Source organism: Dermacentor silvarum, chromosome 7 (assembly GCF_013339745.2).
Source record: "Dermacentor silvarum isolate Dsil-2018 chromosome 7, BIME_Dsil_1.4, whole genome shotgun sequence".
Taxonomy (NCBI): domain Eukaryota; kingdom Metazoa; phylum Arthropoda; class Arachnida; order Ixodida; family Ixodidae; genus Dermacentor; species Dermacentor silvarum.
The window spans coordinates 143,187,062-143,214,175 of NC_051160.1; the positions used below are offsets into that span (position 1 = coordinate 143,187,062).

A 27,114-nucleotide genomic window follows, 5' to 3' on the forward strand; every position below is an offset into this window, starting at 1 on the left:
AACACAGTCGGCGATCGTCGAAAATCTGATCAGCGGCAAAACGCGTCGGCTTTTATACCTGAGTCATCGAAGGTTCCAGAATAATCCCTGGTACGCACGTGTCTTCCAAAAAGTTCTAGACAATTCGCGTCGCTCATACAATCAGATAACATAAGCGTCGGTGAAAACAGGCAAACGGAAAGAAGCATCGATAACGTTCTAGAAACTTCCGATACAGGCGCGTCCTGCGCCGAGCGATAACGTTTAACATTTGTTAGCCGGTGGAAAGCGGCCATCGGCGAAAGATAAACATGTATACGTGTCAATATCTATGGATATCAGGTCAAACTACTCATAACAATTTGTGCTTAGCGCCGCGTAGCTCTTTTATCATGTGCCAGCGCATCGAGGAATTGATGGCAATGAAATAGCAGTTCACATTGAAAATTCTGCCGCATCACACGGTTTATCCGCTTTGTCCTCGCCTCTCCAACTTCGATTAAAACACAAATGCGCACCACATCTTATGCGCAGTGAAAGGTGGTGCGGACACGGGATAACGGCGATACTGAACTCTTTCAATGGATCCCTAGCATCCATACTTTACCTCCCTTCTTCCCACCCCAAAAAATCCAATGCTCACTTCATAACTGCACACGCCCGGTTGCCTTTTTATGATTTTCGTTTTACCCTTTCCCCTAACAGCAATTGTGCATTTGGTATGACATGTACAAATCTACAACACTATTTTAGTGAATGCCCTCTGATTGATCATTTTGCCCCTTTACTAAAAGACAACCATCAAACTACAATAACACCTAATAATTATAAAGCAGTATTTACCGAAAAGCAGAAGAGAGCACTACTTATTTGACTTTACTGCCTAGTTTTTTTTTTTTTTTCATTTTCTATTTTCACCTTCCTCCTCAGCTTTCGTTCTATGGTGTCCTTAGTTATGCCGACTAAGGTGGAGCTTGCCTCTGGGGACACCATAGACGGAATGTCCGACCTCTCCATTCAACTCTTTCTCTGGTTACCACTCCTATGGGCCCCAACTTTACCCCTAGTCCTAGTTATCCAGGACCATCGTCCCCGGTGGCAGTTGGGCCAGTTCATTGACGGGAGACATGTGATCTGCCATGATGGACCTTCGTACAAACCATCCCCACCGACGTCTGCCTCAATATCTGGAACATTACTGCTTTCTCTTCTCCCTCTTCCTTTCATTGCGATAACAATTATATGGACACTCAAAGCAGATTTCTGCCGTCGCTGTGAGGTTTCATGTCAAACAGCGATGAAATCATTGCCACACGCCACATGCTTTTATGTCCGAGTGAAAGCGCGCGCGAGGGACGCACCCTCAGCATGGAGCAATGGGCGACGGGGGGACGGGAGGGAGGGGGAGTGACGTTTATCTGCGGCACCAAATGCATATTTATATACAACGTTGTGAGGTGAGAAGGTGGTAAAGACTTCCGGTGCTGCTTGACGAGTGTCCCGTTCTGATCTCGTCGAAAACGTCTGAGCCGCCCCCGGAGGCACTGGCAACAATTACCATCGCCGCGCGAATTCAGTGCGAACATGGGCAAAACGCCGACGGCGTCGACAGCAGTTCTGCGCGATGCTGGTGCTGCTGCATGTCCAAGTTTATACAGCTGATAAAACTACTATCCTTACTCCGTATAGCGCTCTGCTAATTTGCTATCGCAATTGATGCTTTGCCTTTCGGGTGAAACTGCGACATTTTTTTCTGTCTTTTTCTTTTTTCCTTTTTTTCTCTCTCTGCTTTCTCTCTTCCCCTTTCTTCTTTCTTTCCTACCTACTTTTTTTCTCTCTCACTGTCATCCTTTTTTAAACGTGATAATAAAAGCCGAGACGCGACATGCCTAGTAAATGCAGACACATAGCTATACACTCATATAATCTAGATGATGAGCAAATGGCACGACCTATTCCTTGGGTCTGCTAACCCTCGGTAATTTTTAAATTTTCCAATTGGCTTTTCACTCAATTCTAATTTGGGTTTCTACCCCTATTCATTTTATTTTGATTGGCTTGAGCCTGCGATACCTTGGTGGTGCGGGTTACCCTCACTTTCATTTGGGTTGTTTTGCTTCTCAAAAAGGGGTTCAAAAGTATGCCGTGTCTTAGCCGACATACGTGGCTGCTGCCCGTCTCGGCATGCTAATGCCATCGGTGTCAAAGAACCAGCCTTCAACAGCACTGGCACCTGCAGATGTTCACACTGATTTCCCTGGGTTCGCCCAGCTCCCTTCCAACACGGATGCGGAAGATTTTTCCCGTCAGGAATGCGGTGACAAAGCCGCGGAGGTACCCGCTGATGCCGAGTCTGTCCATGGCAGCCTCAACGACTCTATGTGGGAGGCCATCGTAAAGTGCAACAGCATCTTTTTCATGTGCTCTACCATGTGCAATTGCTTCAGATTTTGCATTTGCACATGGGTACAGAATGCTTTTCGACAACCCCTCAGGCTTCGTACACCTGCATGCTCGCTTAAATACTGATGCTGCAACTAGGCCAGTGTGTGCTGTATACCAGTGTTTGTTTTCGGCCTGAACAACTGTCTCCTCACAAAGTTTCCACTCTCTCCTTCTCACTGAGAGGTATGAGTGATTTTCAGTAGCTACTTATTTCTTCATTAGCTATATCGCTCCAGAGGTTAACACTGTCACCAATAGGAGACCCATAAAATAGTGAGGGATTGTGGGATACGCCGTATGCTAACTGCTTCCGGTTCGAGTCGGCGCAGCCGCCGCCACCGCTTCGCCATTGAATTCCATTGATGCGCTTGCAGTCCGTTCTTTCTGGGGTTTTACGTGCCAAAACCAGTTCTGATTATGAGGAACGCCGTAGTGGAGGGCTCCGGATTAATTTTTTAACATGCACTACAACGCAAGTACACGGGCGTTTTCGCATTTCGCCTCCATCAAAATGTGGCCCCCGCGGCCGGGATTCGATCCCGCGAGCTCGTTCTCAGCAGCGCAACGCATTAGCTGACTGAGCCACTTGCGCTTGCAGTCCGGCTTTGTCCCACTCGAAGATTACCCGGTTGCAGGTGCCTAGAAAAACCATCGTCGACTGTTCAGTTGTTGGCTGCTCAAATTCAAGCGTTAAAGGTGAACGCGTGTAACTACTGCCTTGCAGCAGCCCTTGCTGAGTCAGCTGTGCACAAGCATCTAAGGAATGGCTGCCACTTCCAAAACTGTAACAAGGAAGAGACCATCCGTGAACAAAAAGAAAATGAACGTACAGTGCCACTTACCAGGCGGCGATTAGCTGTGTAAAGCCGACACGGAATGATTCCCCAAGATATTTCTTTTTCTAACATTGACTCAGGCAACCAGAACTATGTCAGTACTCGCATGCACATATAGAGGTATTATGAAACGAGGTTTTACGGCGCGAATTTAAGCGGGAGACAGCGAGATACATAATACTCGTAACCAACTAGCCCTCCTTAGCTCCTTCAGCACAGATAGAGATAATGCGCAGCCGTAATATGACGGCAATACAGCCATTGTAGAGGAAAAAAAAGCGAGAACGTCTAACTATACGTACCACTTCAAATGAACCTATAGAGTTTCGACCGAGAAATGCCGTTGACAGCGCGCAAAGTTATCATTTTCAGCACTAGCTGCACCGTTATAGACATTTTCACTGATTACAAACATAGGCCCTGTACGGCTTCGGGTTTTGCCCACTGACGTAGCTGCTAAATGTAACTAGCAAAGAAGCAACCATACGATAAAACATAGCAGACTGATAAGGCACGTGACCGGAAGTTTCTTAGGGGCGGCACGCTCGCTGCTGTTATCGCGAGCATGAAACCGTCTATACCAAGAATATCGGTTTCTAGCTACGATCACAGAACAGCATGCAACGCGCTGTAGCCATCGCCTCGGCAGCCGATTTTCTAAGTAATGCTTCTATACGCTTGATAAATTATCGGATAACGATAACTTTTTCACCTGTCTGACTGACCCGCAGGCAGAGCAGTCAGTGACGGTGCGTCCAAGCAACGGCAAATGTCGTAGAGCTAAACCTGGCAGAAACAAAAAAGGTCGCCGAAACGAAAACCAGAGTTCCTTTATGCACATAAAAGCGCATCCTTGCCTTTCTTGGCGCGTCATCGTCGCGCCCAGAGTGAACTGAAACCTAGAAATCAGCTGGATATGAATGGTACGACATTGCTGGTCGACAAAGCGGACGGAAAGCTTCGCACGACTGAGAGTTGAAACCGCGTAGAAAAACACGTGCGCCGGGCATGCCGCCGCGTCGTCCGTCGAACCGGAAGCTGGTAGCAGACGGCGCGCCCCACAATTCCCAGCGATTGCTCGTTTTACGGGTCACCTATTACACTTTCTTCCTAAATGTCCTTTGGGACCACCTCAACTGACGGAGCTATGTAACGCAGTGCCTGCAGTGTTGGGCAGGCACTGGCAAGTCTTTTTTTGAATGACAGTATATCTTCACTTGGCGTTGTCTTCTGCTTTGAAGGGCTGTAGTTCCGTTTCACTTTGGACCGTGAAGGGCTTATCGCTTACGTGCTTTCGGAAAGAAATGTCCTCCATGGAAGCTTCGGGACTGGCTTCTTTGTTGTAATGGAAACAAAGTGCAATAAGACTTGTAAGGTGTCAATGGAGTGATTTTGAGAGGCATTTGTCATAAGGGTGCACACTCCAAGATATTACCACGTTCAGTGCATTCAAGACCTTGAATAAACAATGTACATGGACATTATACAATGGCTGTAAATATGCACTTGCCGCTATTTTCAGTGTCTCCACATTTTAAATGTTGTGTATGTGTCTTACATTCAATACACATAGTATTGAACGTAATAAATTTTCATTCAAAATGAAACGCATTTGATTATCATTATGTTTTGACCTTCTCCTGGAACAATCCACTTGCATGGCAAGTCTGTGCATGAAGCTTGCTCGCCTAGTTCTCTGGGCCTGCTTCCACAACAGCAAACAGCAGTCCTGCCACGTGCTGACATGTTTTGCTCAGTCATGTTTGCGATGTTTAGCTGGAAGCCATGTTTTGCAGAAAATAGATATAAGGGAAAGATCGCATACAATCCTAGGCATCGGAAAAGCTCGCGACACTAGAACGAAGGGCCAGTGACCTCCTGCCAAATACCCTCTAGTAATAATAAGCCTGCCAAATTCACAAGGATCTTGAATGAATTCTTCACTAGGCTCAACAGTTTTGTTGTTACCCTATATTGTTTCTATAGGAACAGTGCACAACAAAAATCTTGCGGCTTCCTGTTGTCTTAACACCCTATAATTGCCTTAGATCCATGGTTCTCAGCCATGGATGTGTCGGGGACCCCTTGTGGATTGGTGGAAGTGATGGGGACCACTTGCAAGACGGGAGAGGGGGGGGTATAAACTAACACAACATGAGGCGTGAAACAGGTGCCTTTTATTGCTACTTGGCAAAGAATGGTCAAACAAAAGTGCCACTTCAACTCAATCCGGACAGCTTGTCAATACATGATGCAGTCACGCTTAAGCAGAGTCACATATCTGCAGCCACATTCAACCTGTTTCTGTATTTGCTTTTCAAGTATGCAAGCATGGAAAAAGCATGCTCGCATGCATATGATATAAAACTGCAACAAAAGCTTTACAGCCATCTTATATAGAAGGGGGAACATTTCTGCAGTCCCCAACCAGTATGCCTCAAGACTTGCAGCGGCCAAAAAAAACAAAAAACAAACTTGGTTGCTTTTTTTGTTAGTGTGGGTTTTGCGGACCCCCATTTGAGAACCACTGCCTTAGATGTAGAGCCATTTGATGTTCATCAAATCATATTTACACAGGATTTAGATGACGCCTTTAAAGACAAGTAAGTGTCCCTCATGCTTCCACGTAAAGGAGCACTGACAAAGGAGCTTTGTGCTTAATTTTTTATATTAATCTGGTTGCACATGCCAGCTTTTAAGATCACACCATACCGTTGAAAAGCTGGGTGTGCTTTGAGCGATTCTTAATGAATGCCAAGACCTCTTTCATTAAATAAAATATTCTTTTGACCCTGATCAAAAAAACATCTTAACTAAAATTAATTCTGGTGTTCTACAAGTCACAACCATGGTTGCGGACTCCGGCTTAATTTTGATTGCCTGAGGTATTTTATAGTGCACCCAATCCACACATGCATTCTTGTATTCCACCCCAACCCGAATGACAATTGTGCTGCTGAGGTCGCCACGGCCAGGATCGAACCCGCAACCTCAGCAGCACAATGCTTATCAGACATTTCTTTGCATTGAGCACAAAATGAGTCTGCTCTACAAACTTTTCTACTGGCACTTCTCAGGGAACATGGAGCATCACCCTCACCTTCCAAGTGGCTCCTCCCATCACACATCAAATGTGCACCAAGAAAGAAAGGCCAATGTTGTGGTGCAGAAAGGCCTTGACATGCTCGGCATTCAATAGCACAATAACGGCATGGCTTACTCACAAACTGGAGCATGCATCATTTGCTTCTGATCTACTATGCCATGATCCATGTCGCGAAATCATGGAGCCACACTGCCTTTGGCATTTTTAAATGTTCGCATTAAGGATAATATATTTCTTGTGCACAGAAGCAATATAAAGTTTCATAGTGTAATGAACTGATTGACAGCTACACATGCATAAGAAAAAGATTGTGCCAGGACTACTTAAACTCTGCAATCTTTAAATTAGCTTGGCCCATTCTTGCAATGTTACACATTTCAGATGAATGCAGGTCACTCATTACCGTTATGCCAGCTTTTGTACGTTTTAGACATGCAATGTTTGCCCCAGTTTTATACGGCGATCATAGATAGCCACACTACGTTGGTAGAATAATTCAGAAGTAAATTTTAGTAAAAGCACCATTTATGCCCGGACTATGCCAGTGTAATTGTGATTCTCATCAGCAATACCAAATCAATAAACTTGAATGTGTTCAGAAATTGGCAGCAAGATTTATTTTCTGTTCCTATCGACGAACGCAATCTGCAACAGCCCTGCTAACAAGGGCAGGACTGCAAACGGTAAATGTCTGGAGAAAAATAGCCTACCTAAAGTTCCGTTATCAGTTGACGGTAAATTTACCTCTACTCACCTGCTCCCACCTGGAAGAATGTTTTCTACCCTACAACTCACGAGTTGATGTGTACAAATATTAATTTCTTGTTCACACTATAGCTATGTGGAATAACCTTGTTCCTGAAGTTTTCAATGGTGTTGATGGGTTGACTTTTTTTTGAACGGTGTTGTAGAATAAGAGACTTTTTAACGTATGGAAAAACGACAGACGCCCGTTCGTTTTGAACGCATCAAGAGGACTGATTTATTCTGACTAGAAGGTAGGAAAAAGGGAGAGAGTAGAGAGAAAGGGAAAATCACAATTTCAGTGTGCCGAATAGGCTTTCTTGCACCCCGCACGTACAAGCAACCCGCTGCAAGCCTGAAGGGCACCACCGCACCGCCTGTCGCTGTTCGTAGAACGCGCTCGCCAGCAATTTGCACGCAGTTCATGTGTGTCAAGTGGCCGGCGCTTCTGCCTAAGCGACCTCAGCAGTGTTGTTTTTGGTGGGGGAGTCCTTCCTCGCCACATCATCGGCGGCCCCCCGCGCAGGGATGCTTTGGCTTCAAAATGGAGGATATACAACAACAATTTGGAGTTTTATTTTTTATAAGTTGTATTATTATAGTTTTTTTCCCTTGTAATGTGTATTTTTATCGATTAAAGATTTTATTCTATTGTACGTGCACATCCCACCCTGCAACAGTCCAGCCTATTTGGGCTTACAGTATTCTAAATAGTAAAGTAAAATGGGGTTGCTCCAGGATGAGGTCTACAAGCATGGCATTGTAAATGGGCGCCAGAAGCAGCAGCTTTTCAAGGTATTTTGCTGCACCATGCAAAGTCCAATTATTGTGCCCCTCTCCACTCTCGCTGGTAAAACCTGCTGGTGAACAAGGGGCTTTCAAGGTATGCTGTGCTGTTCCTAAAATGCCGTCCGAGGCGGCCATCTGTTTTGCCTACACGACGAAAAGTCCCTGGCCAGGAGTGCATCAAACATGCAGAAACAGCTGTCGATTGTGCTACTGAAGTTAGAGATGAACTGTAGTTTTGCTCTCAGGTTGAAAAATACAGCAATGCTGTAGCAAGCAGTGTGGTGAAAGCTGTTGCAGGGCTCTTCCAAGGCATAGCCAGCACTGCATGCACATACTTTGCACACACATACTTTGCACACACAAGAGCCTTTAGCAATAATACTTCTAGTAAATTGCATTTGTCCAGCTTCACTCTGTTTTTAATACTGGCAGGTTTTAAAATCCGTGAGAAAAGGTAGGTCTTTTTCTTTTAATTGGCTTATGCACAAGAAAGTGTGTGTGCATAGAAGGGGTTAAGGCTTCTTTATCAAGCCACAATGCTTCCTGGCTTGATAAGCGAAGCCTTGTGCATTTGTCTGCAGTCACTCACTGCGCTTTCAAACACACAATCAGAACAGAGAGCACAGGAAAACACACAAGCAGTAGATACAGCAATTTATTTGAAACAAATGCAGTTTTATTTTACAGAATGACCACATTCCCAAAAAGCAACCACATGCTATGCACATAATACAACCAACTTAGGTTAATTCAGCAGCTGTTAATGTGTCCTACCTTTATATGTTCAAATGTTTCAAGTCTCAAAGCGTGCCCCTGCTTTGTAACTTGTCCTTTTAATTTAAACAAATGCTAAATTTAGCACGATTACCACACTGACAGAAGAAAACTACATATTAAAATGGCAACTCCTTGTTGAACAGAAAAGTGGATACAGTAGACTTCCGTTAATTTAACTACGGTTAATCTTTCAGTTACTTCGACTCTGACCAAAGATCTTGGCCAGCTCCTATGCAGTTCTACGGCCCTAAACATTTGTTATTTTGATCCTAAAATTGGCATTCGCCTGATAATACGAACTTGACCAAGCTACAGGCATGCACCTGACCCCAATAACGACCCATTTTAGTGGCAACGTCTGTCTCAGCAGAGCTTGGGGGACAGTGAATGCATTAAACAAACATCTATAAACGCCTATTTTTGACCCACCCTAGGAAAATTTTCAAGCCATAACGGTAGCTCACAATGTCCGATTATGGTATTGACCTGGTTCTAAACGGAACATTTTGTTTTCGAAGGAAATTGAGCCGGAAACTGCCTGCACTGTGCACTCGAGTGCGAAACTAAAACCGCATTTGCAGCATTTGTGCGCTTTACCGCATAACATGGCTGTGTTGCAGCAAGGGTGACTAGAAAATCAGCTGACATTCTCAAAAATAAGGTATGCGTTAGGTTTCTACTTGGGTTTGAAGTTTTAAGTCATTTGCACTTCAGTTTTATAGTTCGGAAAAATAGAAAGTTGGCGCACGTTTGTTTCGGAGGCTTCTTAAAGTCAATACATACTGCCATATGAATCAGCGGTGTTTTAGCATTTTTTTGCACGTTCAATTCGACCCACCGGATAAGTAGATCAATTTCGTTGGTGCCCTCAGGGTAGAATTAATGGAAGTCAACTGTAGAAAGCCCATGCTGATGCACCAGGAAAGTAACCTATGCTGCCTCACTGCATGTAGTCTTGCTTAGTCAGCAAAAAAGCATAGAAAAGTAACCTATGCTGCCTCATTGCATGTAGTCTCGCCTAGTCAGCGAAAAAGCATGGAAAATGTGGCTCACACAATGTCCACAAATGTTCTGTTGCAGATTCAGTCATCCATCTTATCCAGTCTTTACAGTGTAGCCACATCACCATTTGCTTAGCCTCCTATTTCCCAAAAAGTCATTGCCAAAAAAAAAGTGATCTGATTCACATGTTTTTTGCCATCCAAGCAGTGTTTATTGTCTTTTATTATTGCTTTCTGTAATCTAACCTGTATGTTAACACTGAGCTACATGGCAAGCTTACTGAAAGCTAAAAAAGAATACTGGGCATTTACTTCTCCAAGTTATTTTTTTAGACATTAAAAGTTTGGTGCTTGATGGCGAGCCGCATTTGCGTAATGCTTGCAAAAACAGTTGCTTACATTGTCTTTCACTAGAACAGAGATATTAGCATCGCTGAGACAGCCACCGCCTACTTGCCTGTGAGCAAGAAGCTGTGGATCTGTTCATTGCAGATCCAGAAATAAAACAAAGAGGGCAGGCAAAAATGAACTATTCTGTATCATGTACATTTGCTCTCAATTCACATGCTTACTTTGTGATGCCAGCTGCTAGAGTTTTAAAGAAAACTTCGCAGAGAAACTTCATCGAGTATCTTTACGTGACCTGAACTTCCACGAACTCACCAGGAACCAGATAAAGAGCAGCAAGATTGGTAACAACTCAAATTTAACAATATTACTAAAGAGCCACGCGACACAGCATATATCTTGCGTTGCATCACCACAAACATGGCTCCACACAATAGTTTTCTCTGAAAACATATGTGAATGCAGGGAACTGCAGTACGTTTACCATTGTAGTGAAGTTGATCAGCTCGATCACAGAGGAGAGAAAGGAATGACAAATTGTCCTCCAGCCTACCCCCTCCAAAAATGGCAATTCTTTCTGACCAGATCAATCTTATATGTATCTTTATTTAATATAAATACTACAATGAGTATGGTTATTGTATTGGAGAGTAGATAAGAGTTGGTCAGCAATGTCAAATGCACACAACCTGTGACTTACAAAACAAATGAAACTGGTCACTATTTAGTGACAGTTTTCTTTTGTGTGTAACAACTTGGCTCTTGACAAGTTTCTCATTCTATAAAGGTTTATATACTGAAATATCTGGAGGCATTTGAGGTATCACCTGACCCAAGGGACTTCCAGTGGCAGCTTGTCTGGATCTCAAGATTCCCGACACCCAGCAATATACAGCACATCTGACTGCAGCTGTGGGAAAACGAGGGATACGGGTTGATTGTGAGATTCATGGCAGTTCCGAAGTTTTTAACCTAGTACCTGCTCTATTCGAGGTCGAGACTATGCCACTAGACCACTGCTCTGCTGCAGTGGTCTAGCTACTATATTTCGACTGCTAATATAATTTCCGCTTTTTAACTTATAGCCAACTAATGTACCTCATACTACATTCTGAAAGTTGCTGCAGTGTAGTAGGATTTCTGTGTAACGCTCTGGCCTCTACCGCCAAATGCCTGAAAAATGAAAAAAATAATTACGTAGATCCCACACACTGTGGGGATTTATGTTTAGGGTTCTGCCGAGCATTGCAGCATTGACCAACATGTTTGTGTATGGCGAGTGATTGCATGTGTCACAAGCATTGCGAGGAGAGTACAAAGGCCCTTCGCCTTCGTACTCTCCTTGCAATGGTAGTAATATAAAGGTTTCTTTGCCTCTTCCTGCCTAAACTGTGGTGGCTACTGTTTTGCCGAATGGACAGCGTGGCTTATGCGGTATGCACAAATGGTTATGTGCCCATTCTGGGCCCGTCTGCTGATTTGGGCATGTGTCACTGTGGCACAAGGAGTATAGAATCATTCTATGTAATATAAAGATAAATGTCATACTTTTCTGTGCATACACCTCTTTCACTCGACGAGCACATATATCACCTTCACCCTCAACGCAAAGGTAGTACAATGTTGCACAGTGTCCATGTTGTGCAAGCTGCTACAATGAAGGGACTGGGAAATGTGGGTGAATCGCAAAGCTGGAGCAGTCTAACAAAACACCTCAAAGTGCTGCCACAAAGGAAGAATGGGAGAAACTGACATGCTCTCACTCTGACGAGCAACTTGTACATGCACACATGCTCCGACACATATCGTGCACCATAATGCATGGGCCACTACCTCATATACCTAGCTACACATTGGCGAGTGCAAAGTATGTGCACAACAGTGGCCTAATGGCTAAAGCATTGGGCTGTTATGTTGGGAGACAGGTTTGGACTCGCTGTCAGACCTATTTTCGTTTTCAATCGGAAAGACCAACATGAGCCGGGCCATAAAATTGCCTACTACAAAGTGCTTGGTATGAAGAATTCTTTGCATTAAAAATGCTCAAATCCAGCACATGCAATATTTAGTAAGTGCTTTTCCACACACCTAAAATGCTTTTCTGTGGAGCACGGTGCTAGTGTAGGCGCTTTGCCACAAGGTTGACGTGCATAACAGTAAAGAGCAATGCAATAACAGCGGCTTTTTTACATAACCAAGGTTCATTGCGGTGCAGCACAAAGCAACAACCACGGCTTCCACACAAAGCTAAGGTGCATAATGCTACTGCAAGATGGAGCAATGTTTTTCACAGACGCAATATAGAGGCTGTTTGCGTGCACCTCAATGTTTTTATAATCAACTAAAGTGGTTGTGAATCTTGCGACCATATGGCTAAGTGAAACGAAAAAGCGTCTGTCTGTCGCCTGTGTAGAGATAACTATCATCATCAGCATTGGCGTGAGCATCATCGTCTCTTCCGGAGCTGGCTTGTTGGCGCCCCTTGGGTTTCGCTCATGCCACTGCTCCCTCGTTCATTGTCTTCTTCCACAGCTGGCTCCGATGTGGCTCATAATTACAGCATAGAATTTCAGTTCTCTTGTGACATCGTAATGGGGAGGCCGCATGAGCCATTGCTTAAGGAGGTATGAGCCATTCGTTGTCTTACGTGATGGACAGATTCAATTTCAAAGAATCGCAAGCGGCAATGGCGGGCAAATGCTGCTAACCACACCGCCAAGCAAACATGAGACATCGAACGCAGGCGACAACGGTGGACACACTTTCAGTGACGTTGTTTTCTCCGTTGCAGCCGAACGTGCGTGTAACCTCATTAAGCAACACAAAGATGTAATTAACCCAGTCATAAACACTGCGGCCGCACGTTTCAGCTTTGCTGGTTAACCATCTGTATGGAGTTCTTGGGTGGTGATTTTTTCTTTTTTTGTGTTTTTTTTTTTCACTTTTCAGACTGCAGAATGCTTATTTCTACATTATATTCCTGTACCGATCCCCGTACCCAGAGCCAACGAATGCCCTTCTACTCTGTATGATCCACCGCGACGCTTCCCTCCGCGTTATTGCAACCCGACTGAGTGGAGAACTGCGGACGACCAGCCGATATGTTTCACCTGTCGCCATATTGGTCATGTCGCCCGATACTGTCGCAACTCGTGGCCCTCAACACCTCGCACGCCGACCAACCTGAACCCTTTTTATGGAAATTCCCGCCGTGTTTCGCCCTCCGCCGAGTCTAACAGTGCCGACAACTCTGCCAGGAACACGTGGTACAGTCGCTCACTATCGCCTCGCGGACACCAGTCTCGTTCACCACAAACTCGTCGGCCATCTTCCCGTTCGCCGCAGCCACTTCGCCTTTCATCCCCTGTGGCTTTCGACCGCGTTTTTTCGGAAAACTAAGCACTACAGCCCTCGGAGGTGGTACTGCATTGACAACTACTGCAGCAAATCCTCTGTCTGTGCCCACAAAAAGAAGTATAATTGACGTTAAGTAGACGGCGTACCTGTCAAAGCACTCGTCGACACTGGAGCCCACGTATCTGTCATGAGTGCTAGCCTACGTAGACATTTAAAGAAGGTCCTCACCCCAGCAACTGCACAAGTGCTTCGTGTAGCCGACGGTGGCGTGCTGGTTGTTCTCGGAATGTGTACTGTGCGTTTAAGTATAGGCGGCCGCCCTACTTCTGTTCTCTTTGCTGTGATCGACAACTGCCCTCACGACGTTATCCTTGGGTTGGACTTTTTATCAAACCATTATGCTCTCATCGACTGCACAACCGGCGTCCTTCAGTTGGAACTGCCTCAACTCGCCGATGCTCCAAGCACCGCGCCAATACGCCTGTGCTCGCTTCAAGATGTGCGTCTGTCACCCGAGGCAGTCACTTACGTCGCTTTGACCGCACAGCCACAGGTTCCTGACGGTGACTATGTGCTTCGCCCCATCGTCGACGTGCTTTTGAACCGAAACATTGCTGTTCCGCATACGCTGATCATGGTTACGAATAATGACGTCGTTCTCCCGCTTCTGAACTTCAGCCTGTGCCCTCGAGTGCTTCCGGCCGGCATGTTCTTGGCCAGCATTTCTAGTACGTCCAAATTTGACATTGAGAGTATGGATGCCGAGAGTGGATTATTAGCACCAATTGCAGCTCACAGCTCTGGTTCTTTCACGGATGACTTCGCCAAAATGATTGCACCTGACCTCACCTCTGCTCAGGCTAAGGACCTCCGTCTCCTGCTAGAATCGTACAGTTTGATTTCAGCGACCGCCCTTTCGGCCAAACATCTGTTGTTCACCACCGTATAAACACTGGAGACATGAATCATATTCGTCGGCGTCCCTATCGTGTATCACATGCTGAACGTAGAATAATCCAATCAGAAGTGGACAAAATGCTCCGCAAAGGGGTCATCGAACCATCAGCCAGTCCTTGGGCTTCGCCAGTCGTCCTTGCAAAGAAAAAGGATGGTACCTGGTGTTTTTGCGTCGACTATCGCCATTTAAACAAGATCACGCGAAAGGACGTCTACCCATTACCACGCATGGATGACGCCTTGGACTGCTTACACGGAGCTACATACTTCTCGTCCATTGATCTTCGATCCGGCTACTGGCAGATTTCTGTTGATGAAATGGAGCGCGAGAAGACTGCCTTCATAACACCTGATGGTTTATATCAGTTCAAAGTGATGCCCTTTGGCCTATGCAATGCTCCTGCGGCATTTGAACGAATGATGGACTTTCTTCTGCAAGGCTACAAATGGACCACCTGTCTTTGTTATCTTGACGACGTTATTGTTTTTTCTCCCACGTTCAGCAGCCACCTTACGCGACTCGCTGCAATTCTTGCGGTCTTCCGAAAAGCCGGCCTTCAGCTGAACTCAACGAAATGTCAATTCGGGCGCCGTCAGATTACCGTGTTGGGACATCTCGTTAACGCAACCGGTGTGCAGCCAGATCCGGATAAAGTTCGCGCCGTTCGCAGTTTCCCTGTGCCTCGTTCTGCTTCTGACGTGCGCTGCTTCGTCGGCCTGTGTTCTTGCTTTCGGCGTTTCGTCGAAAACTTCGCCGACGTTGCTCGCCCTTTGACAGATCTTCTCAAGAAGAATATGCCTTTCTCGTGGGGCCCAGAGCAGGCTCACGCGTTCGCTGCTCTCATTGGTTTACCGACCAATGAGAGCAGCGAATGACGCCAGCGGCCACGGCATCGGTGCTGTTCTCGCCCAGCAGCAGAATGGTACCGAGTGTGTGATAGCTTACGCCAGCCGCCTGCTGTCACCTTCTGAGAGGAATTACTCCATCACCGAGGGTGAGTGCTTGGCTTTAGTGTGGGCTGTCGCCAAGTTCCGGCCATATTTGTACGGCCGCACGTTTTCGGTCATTACAGACCACCATGCCCTCTGCTGGCTGTCTTCCCTCCGGGACCCGACAGGACGGCTTGGTCGCTGGGCTTTGCGGCTCCAGGAATTTTCTTTTATTGTCATCTACAAGTCTGGACGTCTGCACGAGGATGCTGACTGCCTCTCTCGTCATCCCGTGGATCCTCCTGATCATGTTGCACATGATTTGGAGACCTGCGTGTTGGCTTTCATTGACATGTGCGACATGCGCGCTGAACAACATTGCGACGAGTCCTTGCAGGGCATCATCGCCGGAGTGCAATCTGGCAGCACCGACGGCCTGTGCCGCATGTTCGTGCTGCACGACGGCATCCTCTACCGTCGCAATATCAACCCTGAGGGCCCTGAGTTTCTCCTTGTCCTTCCTTGTCATCTACGATCCGTCGTTCTCGAGCAACTTCACGATGTACCAACGGCGGGACACCTTGGAGTTTTGCGCACATTTGACCGCGTACGACGCCGGTTCTTCTGGCTGGGACTCTACCACTCTGTGCGTCGTTATGTCGCAACATGCGAATTGTGTCAGCACCGGAAAAAGCCTCCCCTGCTACCTGTCGGACGACTCCATCCAATTGAAGTTCCCTCTGAACCTTTCTATCGCGTAGGCTTTGACCTGCTTGGCCCTTTTCCGACGACGACTCGAGGGAATAAGTGGACCGCCGTCGCTACCGATTACGCGACACGCTACGCGATAACCAAGGCGTTGCCTACTTGTTGCGCAACTGACGTCGCAGATTTTCTCCTCCATGACGTCATCCTCCACCACGGTGCACCTCGACAGTTACTAACCGACCGCGGCCGCTCGTACTTGTCCCGAGTTGTTGACGACCTCCTCCGCTCTTGTGCCACAGAGCATAAGCTGTCCACCGCCTACCACCTACAAACGAACGGTCTTACGGAACGTCTTAACCGAACACTCACAGTGATGATGTCGATGTACGTCTCCAATGATCACCGCGACTGGGACGCCACGCTGGCCTACGTGACATTCGCGTATAACTCGTCCAGACATGACACCGCAGGATATTCACTCTTTTATCTTTTGTATGGTCGCGACCCCACATTGCCATTTGACACCATCCTACCTTCTGTGCCACGTGTTACAACTGAGTACGCTCGTGAAGTCATCGATCGCGCTCACATGGCGCGTCAAGTCGCCCGATCTCGTCTATTGGCATCGCAGGATATACAAAAAGAGCGGTACGATCGCTGCCATCGCTACGTTAAGTTCGCCCCAGGTGCTTGGGTGCTCCTCTGGTCACCATGTCGTCGTGTCGGTCTCTCCCAGAAGCTTCTCTCTCGCTACACAGGGCCTTATGAAGTCCTACGTCAGGTTAACGACGTCAATTATGAGATCTCGCCGTTACAGTTTGATCCGTCCTCAAGTCCGACGCCAGTTGACATCGTGCACGTTTCGCGGTTGAAGCCATACTTCGCTCGCAGTTCTTCGCCTGACATGCGCCGAGACGGCGCTTCAGCACCCGGGGGTCCTGTTACGGAAGGATAGGAGGAAAGAAAGGAAGAAGATCGAGAGACACTGGCTGCTTCGTGTTGTTGCTGGTCAGCTATCTTGACCACACTAACTCTACTTGTGTATATATTGTAAATACATCCAGCCTATACTCCCAACATCCCCGTAACGATATTAAGGTAAATAAGTAGCTTTCTATTTTCAACACCTTTTAAACAGTGCGTAGTAATAGTGACCACAGTATATTAGTGAAAATATAAAAACATTTGCATAATGCAGATCAATAAGTGTTGCCTCTAGCATCACTGAAAATCATGCCAAGAAGCATGGATAACTGTCACTTACTGAGTGCACATAAAAAGCGCTTCCAAAAGGTGGGCTCAAATGCTCAAACTTCAGTCACAGGATGCATTCTTGGCGTTCACCAAAATATGGGCCATGACCCTGACACTGCCTACACCAGATTCAGCTTGCAGTTGCGAAGTGGCCTGGGAAGTTCGCAAATAGATGTGAAATTATTTTAAAGTAAAGTACATGGTATAGTTTGTACCTGCAGTTGTGCCTGCTCATAGCATAACTGGCTCTATCTAGCACACTTGTGATAAAAACAGTTCCCCAAAAGAAAGGCGGTCCTTTTTGTAAAACTTCCGTGACTGTATATCAGGTCTTATACAGGCACAAGATCACAAAAAGGGTCTGAGAATCCAAGACCCATTTCCTTGAGGCAAAGACCTCAAATTTAGCATAGAGCCAGTAACCAGGAACAGTCAGTCCTACTCACAAACGCCTATTTTATTTTCTCATTTAGTTTCAGGTTCACCTAAATTATTGCCATCATGATAGCCATCAAATAATATGGTAGCATCAATTTTTGTGTTAATCATTTAAGCATTGAAATCTAAAAGCTTGCAGCAGAGTGAAAGGTCAGAAGGACAAGGGAAGAGAGGGGAGGCATCATATTCTAAAATCTAATATTTTTAGTACGTGGGTTGCAGTGTAATGGAAATTGGCAAGCACTAATTGAGCGACAAGGCCACTGGACACAGGAAAAGCAGATTTAGCTGAAACACAGCAGCCTGTAAGAAAGAAAGGCAACAATCATTCTTTGCGATGCTTGGTCTGAATCACTGTTTTACATGCCATCGGTGATCACGAACAAGTTGGAGGTGAAGCATATGCTGTGGCTCATTTTGCGTCGCCAGTGCAATTATCTTATTAAAACCCATTTGTGAAAAAGCATGCCAACAATAATTCAGAATTGAGCACCATGTGTGTCATGAAGCATGACATCATAGCCACAAGAACGTTCAGGTGTCGCGAGAAGTAACCTGAACAATGAAGACACATCTATAGCGGCTTAACTTTAACAAACTGAATGCCTTGGAAGGAAGATTCACTGAGCTAACACATCTATGGCAACCCAACCAGAAATCTCGAGTACCCTCTGAAGAAGACGCGAAAAGGCACTCAATCTGCACATTACAGGGTTGCAGTGCCCAATGTATCATTTATGCTATGCCGTGTTTGATGCCTACAAATCGTGATTTAAACATAAGAAACACAGGAGCCTATAGTCATGTTTTTTTCTATGCTCGATCGAGTTCTCAGTTATAGATAGCTTAGCAAACTAATTACTAATTAATGACTATGTAGCGACAAAGGCAGGCACCAACAAAGGATGTGAAAGAAGACGGTTGTTGTTCGTGCTCACTCTGCTTGGCCATGGACCAAGCCCCTTTTGTGAATCTTTATTCCTGACATAAATCACGCTTAGAGCTAAATTTGCACACACATTTATTGGGCGTGCTGGTTTTATTGTTCAGCCTTGAACTTTGTGTGTGGACTCTACCTCCAGTCTTGGCTATGCCTGACCACAAGGAACAGCAAGATGCCACCTCACCCCCAGATGTCAAATGATGTGGTGTGTCAAGGCAGCAAGACGGTGTTGTATTCAGCAACACTGACAACCATATTTGTGGAGGACCAGCTTTCCTCCTATGTACAACACGACACATCAGCAGAATAAGAACAAGGAAATGCCCCACACATGTGCACGGCGCTAAACTGGATGCACTACCTACGAGAGAGAATGAGGGAGAGTGAGCTTCACGTCACTCGAGCACCTGCCTACAGATGTTTTTTTTTTTGGGGGGGGCACAGCATCGAAGCTGTGATAGAGGTAATGTCCAGCACCATAACATCTGTTATGGTGTTGGGCATTACTTATGCTGAGTGTCACATAACATCTGAAAGTATTAGCTGCTACGAGAGAACTAGTGCGGTTAATCTGGCGAGCTATGCATGCATCTGTAGCCTAATGGGCAATGAATTGGGCTGCTGCACTAGGGACTCGCGTTCAATACCCACCATCAGGAGCATTACTAATTATTAATGAAGCTACCTGGGCAGGTGTACTAAGAAATTCAAAAATAGATCATGATAATGCTTTGCATTGAGAGACAACTTGCTGCCAGTTGGAGCTTAACCCACATTTTCTGCTTTGCGCTTGCGATGCTCTACCAAGTGAGCTACGTCAGCAGTTGTACGTCCCAATGTACATTTTCTTGGATAGTTGCACATGTGTACCAAACTTTGTCCTGGAAGTGCTAGGCAGCGGAACTAACAGCCAGGATGGCAGATTTGAAGTATCCTTTAAACCCCTGACATTAAATACAACATTATCTTAAAAGCAGGCAACTGGCCAATGAACACTCGTGTTCTACCTTGAGGCACTAAGGCTGCCAATGTCAAGACATTTGCATTTTATGAGCGACAAAAATCAGGGTAACCACGGAGCTCAATTTCTTGTTAATAACAAGCACGTGATGGCATTGCAGACAACGAAGCAACAGTGCGCGGCTTCATATAAAAATGGGCTAGAGCTCACGACAAGCGTTGGCAACTCACAATAGAATTCTTTCTCTACAATTTATTGTCTCAAGACACCTGGAAGCAAATTTTGTGGATTATGCTTTTAGTATGTCTTTTGCGACTGCAAATTTAAATGCGTGTAATACTTTGTGGCAACTTGGAACATTTTAATGTTTAGCATCCCCATACTTTAAATCTGTGGACAAGCTTTGCCACCTTTTTAGAACAATAATTATCTGGTGTCATACATGATGACTCAAACCACTATTAGTTAATTAAAGCAACCTTTAAAGGAGAAGAAGCATGCCCTTAGCAAATAGATATACATACCAGGTTTAGACTGAGCAAACTAAGCAGTACTTGTGGCCACTTGCTTTCAACAAGGCAGAAACAGGTCAGATGTTGACAAAGACAACAAATATAAGGTACGGCCAAAGGAAATAAGCAGAAGCTGTAAAGACAGCAGCAGCACAGTGAAACAAATTAGACAAATGTACAGACCGCAAGCGTTCCTGAGGACAATACACAACATCACTGCCACAGCTAGTTAGAAGCAAATCCTCCTACAAAAAAAAAAAAAAAAAAAAAATATGTTTTCCTATAAACAGCAAGTGTGCGGAGTTGCTTGTTATTATAAAAACAGCACAGACAACAATTAAGGCAGACACAGTATTTGTGTCATCTGCCTTCCTGCTGTTGTTGCAATGTCAATTACGGTTGCAAACTTAAGGTACGCACATGATCTACGATCGAACAACGAAAGCAACGAAAGGTGAGCTGAATTCATACACTCATATATGTTTAATTTTGAAGGTGCCCGTAAAAGCGACAGCAGCAGTAAAGCGGGTTTGTTTAACAGCTTGCTCACAACGTACACATTGCACGATTTAACTCCACGGCTGTCAAAAGAGTTGCTAAGAAGCTGTAAGTGAAAGAAATACGCTTTTGTTATCTCACTGCAACAAATGAAAGCCTCTGACGCACCTACCGCGGTCGCCGCAAGCAGTGAGCAAGGTAATTGAATGCAGCCATGTATTGCATGGGTAAATAAGAGGCGCATAGCGTAGTCATCCCATAGAGATGGAGAAACAAAAACCTACGTACGCACGAGATATATACCAAAGGACGGCATTCACCGATAGAGCTAGTTGAGTGCATGCATTTTCTGGCGCGTGAACGCTTCCGCCGTTTGTTTTACATCGGGGTAACGCGTAGGAACTGCGATAGTACTTGCTGAAGGCACGAACGAATAAATTATCCTGCGATCACTACGAGACCTGCGACAACCATTTCGTGCTCCTTCGAATTTCGAGATCACATCGGCCACAGCTCAAATGTGCAACCGGTTGTTTTTACAAGTGTCAGCTAGAGAACGGGCAATCGCACGACACTCACCTTTGCTCCAAATGCATCGCGGCATTCAAGCAACAAATCTCATCAAGCCCAATCCCGCAATGTCAGCTTCTAAGCAAGTGCAAAAAACGAAACTTGAATGTTCACAATGCGCGCGCGAACGAGGCGCGAACCATAGTGTCTGAGTTCGAGAGTAGCTTTTTCAAAAAGCAAAAAAAAAAAAAAAAGAACAACAATGTGACGTCACATTCGGCAAAGGAGAGTTGTTCTCCTTTCTCACCTTCTCTCAGCCCACGCATGCGCAGCGACATCGGAGCCCTCTGGGGGCGACGTTCAGGTAGTCCGGCCCAGTCGTGCTTTGCGCTTTGTGCGCGGCAGTTCAACTTTCGGGTGGCGAGGCGATGTGCGCACGTGTGTTGTATGTGCTTCGCGCGCGTGCAAGGTGATTTTTGCGGACCCCTTGGAGCCCTGCCACAGGACATTGGTTGTTGCTTGGCTGCTTCCCCATGTAAGCCGCCTATATGTCGCCTGTATAGCGTGACCTCACACTAAATTAGCGTTATTTCGGAATTTCTTTTCTCTGCTTGTCAACGGCCCCTAATCGCTGTGCTACATGAAATGGTTCTCTAACCTCTTGAGCGCGTACTTTTGACACTGCGACCAAAACCCCGACAGCTTTTCAGTGACCGTACGCTGCTTCCTGCTAGCAGATATAGTTTAACGACTTTTTACGCTAGTGCTAGCTATTGGCTATTGTTTCTGAGGACGCGCTATAGTCACGAGGGTTCTCTTTGTAATGAGTAGCGCTAAACACACGCAGACTGGTAATGCTGCGGAAAAGTTTGGTCTGCACCTCATTTTGCTTTTCCGCCATGTTTAATGTTGGCTGCGTAACAAGTGTGGAGTGCGTGCGTGATGTCACGTGCAGCTTCGTGGCCTTGCGCTTTGCTGTCGACAGCACCCGCGGTGTTAACCTGCCTTATGAAACACTTCTTGTGCACTTTCTCTCTAGCAGACATCGCACATTGATAAAGGCGCTGATATTTTTGTCACAGTGACTCGAGCATTCCCGATCAGCAATGAAGACGTTCGTCGGAATGCGGCGATTCCCGCCTTATATGGGAGCGTCGCGTAAAGTCTCCAAACTTTCGTCACGCGTAGAAATAGGCGTAGCTTCTAGTTTCTGTGTCACCATAATTACCAGTGCTCAGTTCCGCGAAGTAAATTCTTTTTCATGTATTGCGTCAAAAAATATTTTCAGCTTGAGGTGTATTTTCGTGTTACCGGTATCGGCAGCTCAGTAGGATGCTTCCTCAACCCAAGTCGTTTGGAGTACATGTCCGTTTTGTGATGCATACAGCCGCGCTCCTGTGTGAAAGAGTAATGCATACTTGTACAGGGAAAAAGCGCAGTGACTACTACTCATTGCATTTCGAATACAGGTTCATAAGTTTGCTTTGTGATCAGTGGCCTGAAATCATCTTGCACGCTGTTGAGCCCATTGTTTTTGTCCTTTCTTTTTCAATTAAATGTTTTGACATAAGCATACAAGGTAATTGCATGAACTGTTGTGACCTGTAGCCAAAGGCTCTGTTTGTGCCCTCCTGGGATAAAGTGCACCAAAGCTTGCACTTTCTAGTTGAGCCGAGTTTACCTACTAGCTTTGTTTATGCAGTCAGCTAGATAAGTTCTGCGATGCTGGTTTCCAAAATGTGTGATTACATGATGCCCACTGTGCAGGTATCCAATGGCACGTTCCATACTGATGTGACAAAACCTCACGTAATTTTGAACGTAATTCACAGCTGTCACCTGGACCCTTGCACTGCTCATGATATGTGCTTCGCATTCGAACCACCGGGATATTTTCTGCCCAATTTTATGAAGGCAATTCTTTTGCTGTGTTGACGTTTAGTTGTTGGCATGTCTTTAGCATACATAATCGCTTCTGTTGTGCAATATTTTTTTCCATCTCTTCATTCCATTTATTTGTAAAAAAAAAAAATTTGTAATGTAACCTTTCATGACCTGTGCATATGGTTCTATGGATCATGCATGAAATGTCATTTTGGGATGCAGCAGTAGGTCCATCCTACTTGAATACCCATCCTTGAAACCTTGTAATCCTTGAAAATCCCTTGGGATTTGTTCCGCTAGAGGAAATTAACGATGTACTCTGCAAGTCACACTGATTTTAAAGGCCCTTTCGCTTACGAATGCCCTTGAAAACAAGCTGTATTGAATAAAGGGCAAAATCGGGAAGTTTTGGTTTTAAATCCCGCAGCTGTCTGGCAACTAATATGCATTGGAAATCGAATCCAATCCATTGCGAGGCATATCGCTCGCTCGGTTGGTGTATAGTGCCTAGAATATACTCTAGTGTGCCGTCCCCCGAGCGTCTCCAACGGTGGGACGGGCAGTGATGCCTGCAGCCGTGGGTCACCAGACAACGATGCCTGTCGGCACCATGCTAAACCCTGCTGTGTTCGACTCGCGTTCGTTTGCGATGTGTTGATTGCTACGCGCCTTGCTGCCGCTTTCGTTGCAGTCTTTTCTTGTGAGTGGGTGTTTTGTATCTATGTGTGCACTCGTCTGTCTAAAGAAACTTTGAACAGGTCGCGAAACCGCGATTTCCCAGACAGAGACGTGAAAGAAACGGCTCATCTCATTACCCAGCGCGTCCGCAGACCCCGAACGTATCGCCGATTGGGACAAGAACATAAGAGGCAGATCGCTGGGCAAGTGCGGAGACTCACGTCGTGTCTTGCCTGAAGTCCGGCCATGTCTCAGCATGGGGGGTCCGGCACAGTCTCGTAGTGCAGTGCACCAAGCTGCCGGCGGCGGCAGGCGTCACACTCGGTGCTACCGCGACACCCGCGCTTGGCACACTAGTAAGTGCTCTTTTAGGCGCTATAGTCGAGCCATCTCTCGGCCTCGTGTGCGCCATTTCAGTGAAGTTCGCGTTTGCGTTGTGTGTTTACTTTGACAAGATGTTGGGCGGGAAGTGAAAGTTTCAGCCTGCGTGGCTGCAACGTGCGGACTATGGTCACTGGGCGAGATCGGAACCAAGCGATCCTTATCGAGCAATGTGCGCAGTATGTCAGAAGTTGGTCAACATTGCAACGATGGCGCAATCTGCCTTGAAGAGCCGCCAGAAAGGCGCAAAGCACCGATCCAAAGCTGCAGCAGCTGAGGGCTGCTCATCTGTCGCAAGTTTCATGCAAGCGGCAAATCTGTCGTGCGAGGCTGCTTGTCGGCGTGAATGCACGGCAACTTCCTCTCGGGCTGCAACACTTGACGAAGACTGCAGAAAGTGTGATTTCATGATCTAAGCAGAGATTTTGTGGACGATGAAAGTTGTGTCGTCACTACTCCTACAGCTCCAGTGGATCCATTTCCCGGCTATTCGGAAAGATGTTTCTGGATAGCGAGGTCGCTAGAAGCTTCACTTGCTCTGAGAAAAAAATGTGTGTACGTCGCGTGCCACGGTCTGCATCCATCTTTCACTTTGCAAGTACAACAAATGATGGAGAAGTCTGACAATTTTGTTGTGCTTTTTGACGAAACCTTGAATGAATACCTTGAAAAAAAACTTGATGTTCACGTCAGATTGTGGAACGCAAGCTGTTTCCACTTTCATACCCCACCGTTCGGTTGAGAACGTGCCAGTACTGGAGAGAGCCCTGGCTATGTGGGAGCATGTGAGGCACTACACCGAAGCAGTGAGCAACCATAGGCTACCCTTGCTGAAATGTAGAGAGTATGAAAACGTCAGTGCTTTTCTAAAGGACCAGCTTGCACTTGCGAAACTGAACTTTTCCCTAAACGTTGCAATGGTTGTGCAGCCTTTCTTGACTGTTTTTGAGAGTGATTCTCCAAAGACGTTTTTTTAGCAAAAGAGCTTGAAACTGTCTTGAGGAGCCTCCTTGCAAGGTTTGTGAAGCGCTGAGTATTGACAGAAGCCACGAGCATCACGAAAGTGCTGCGAAATGATGTTCATGATACTGCCAATTACACGTCACTTGAGAAGGTGGACGTTGGATGTTTGGCTGAGAGGATCTTAAAGAGCGGAAAAGCGAGTACCAAGTGTGTTTTTGAATTTAGGGGCAAGTGTCGGAAGTTCATTGTGAACATTATTCTGAAAATCATGGAGAGAAGACCTCTTAGGTACACTCTGGTTCGAGGGTTGTCATGTTTCGACCCCAGAGAGCTGTTGAAGACAGAAATGTGTCTTGGGAAGCTGAAAGTTGTTCTTAACTGTTTAATTGCCAGTAAGCTTCTTTCTGAGCACAAGAGAGATACTGTGTGTGCACGGTACATTCAGTTCTGCCAAGAAAAACGGCATGAACTGCAAAACTATGAAAGAGACCATGAACGCTTTGATGTTCTCTTCGTGCGCCTTTTGAAGCATGACCCGGCATTCTCGATGTTATGGGAAGTACTGAAGGTCCTTCTCTTGCTTAGCCATGGGCAGGCTTCAGTAGAAAGTGGTTTCAGTGTAAGCAAGCAGATCGCGGTCGAAAATATGGCAGAGCTCTTGTATATCTCACGAGTCATCTGCGAGGCTGTGAAAACCCATGGGGGGTTGCTTAACATTCCACTGTCGAAAGAACTGGAGTCATCAGTGCTCCAAGCCAGGCATAGGTATGCGTTATACATGGACGAACAGAAGAAGCAAGCTGTAGCACAACAGCTAACCTTGAAGAGAAAAGCACTCGAGCTAGAGCTACAGAGCATGCAAGAGAAGGCAAAGCTCCAAAAAACTCTGAAGGTGCTTGCAGGAGTCAGCGGATCGCTTTTCGGAAGACGCCGAAGCAAAAAAATGACCTGGACTTGTCAAGGCAAACAATTTCCGTCGAACAGCCAAAGAAAAAGGAGCGGAGATAACAGCTCTTGAAAGAGAAATTAATGCGAAAATAGGGCGCCTTTCCTAAGTGATGTGAGGAAATAAAATTACGCTACCACTCCTTGAATTCTGCCTTTTTGCATCCTTGAAATGTCCTTGAATTTTAAGCCAAATATTGTGTACGAGCCCTGGTTGTAGCTTATGATCACATCTGAACCTATATTTTCTGGTGGTAGCACATCTCAGTTGTCACTGTCAAGGTTTTAGTCACATATGCAGGATATATCTGGAAAGTAGTAGTACTGAATTTTTTTATTATTCACAATTTTGACACATTGATTTAATAGTTTTCAAAATATGCCCTTTCTGCATCAGCACAGCGGTTCCACGACTCTGCCAATCACTGAAGGCTCCCTGGAATGCAGAAACTGGAATGCTCTTCAGCTCCTTCGTTACGGCCTGCACCGAGCCGTGGTGCTGTCCTTTCATGACCCATTACAGTCAGGGGAAGAGGCAGTCTGAAGGAGCGGCATCTGGGCTGTAGGGTGGCTGGGGAAGCTGTGTGGTGCCGTGTTTGATCAGGAAGTCCATGACAGCAAAGGCAGTGTGGCTCGGCGCATTGTCGTGATGGAGCCTTCATGATACAGCTACTGCTGGACGGATGCGAGCGAATCATTTTCTGAGTATTTCAAGTACTTCCACGTAGAATGCAGCATCCACAGTCTGACCAGGCGGTACAAACTCTCTGTAAACCACTCCTTTGCAGTCAATAAAGATCAACATAAATTTAATTTTCAATTTGCTCATGCGGGCTTTTTTTTGGGGGGGGGGGCGAGGTGAGGCGGGGGTGTGCCATTCAGAGATTTGTCACGGGGTCCTGCCACGACTCATTTCCGGCAATAGCGTTGTCAAGAAAATTTGGATCGTCACGAACACAATCAAGAAGTTCTTGACAAATTACAAGACCTCTGTTTTTCTTAATCGATTAACACCTTCGGCACCAATTTTGCACAAACTTTTCTCAATCTGCGGTCGGAGTTCAAAATATTTCGTGCTTTCAATAATGGTGTTTTTCACTGTACGATCTAGAGTGGCTGCCAAAATCCTGGAGCGAGTGCTCACATTTCACCAATCCTAATCTGCCAGCG

The 27,114-nt window shown here is 45.9% G+C and overlaps 1 protein-coding gene and 1 long non-coding RNA gene across 2 annotated transcripts in view; one reads left to right on the plus strand and one right to left on the minus strand.

Annotated features, from left to right (window-relative positions):
* The window catches only part of LOC125946473 (uncharacterized), a 301,867-nt gene that overhangs the window by 141,324 nt on the left and 133,429 nt on the right, over nucleotides 1-27,114 (plus strand). The gene's annotated exons all lie outside the window — the stretch shown is intronic.
* LOC125946495 (uncharacterized) lies at nucleotides 8,548-10,411 on the minus strand. Its single transcript, XR_007467621.1, has 2 exons — nucleotides 9,730-10,411; nucleotides 8,548-9,689 (listed from the first exon to the last, which is right to left on the minus strand). It is a non-coding gene; the product is annotated as an uncharacterized LOC125946495 (long non-coding RNA).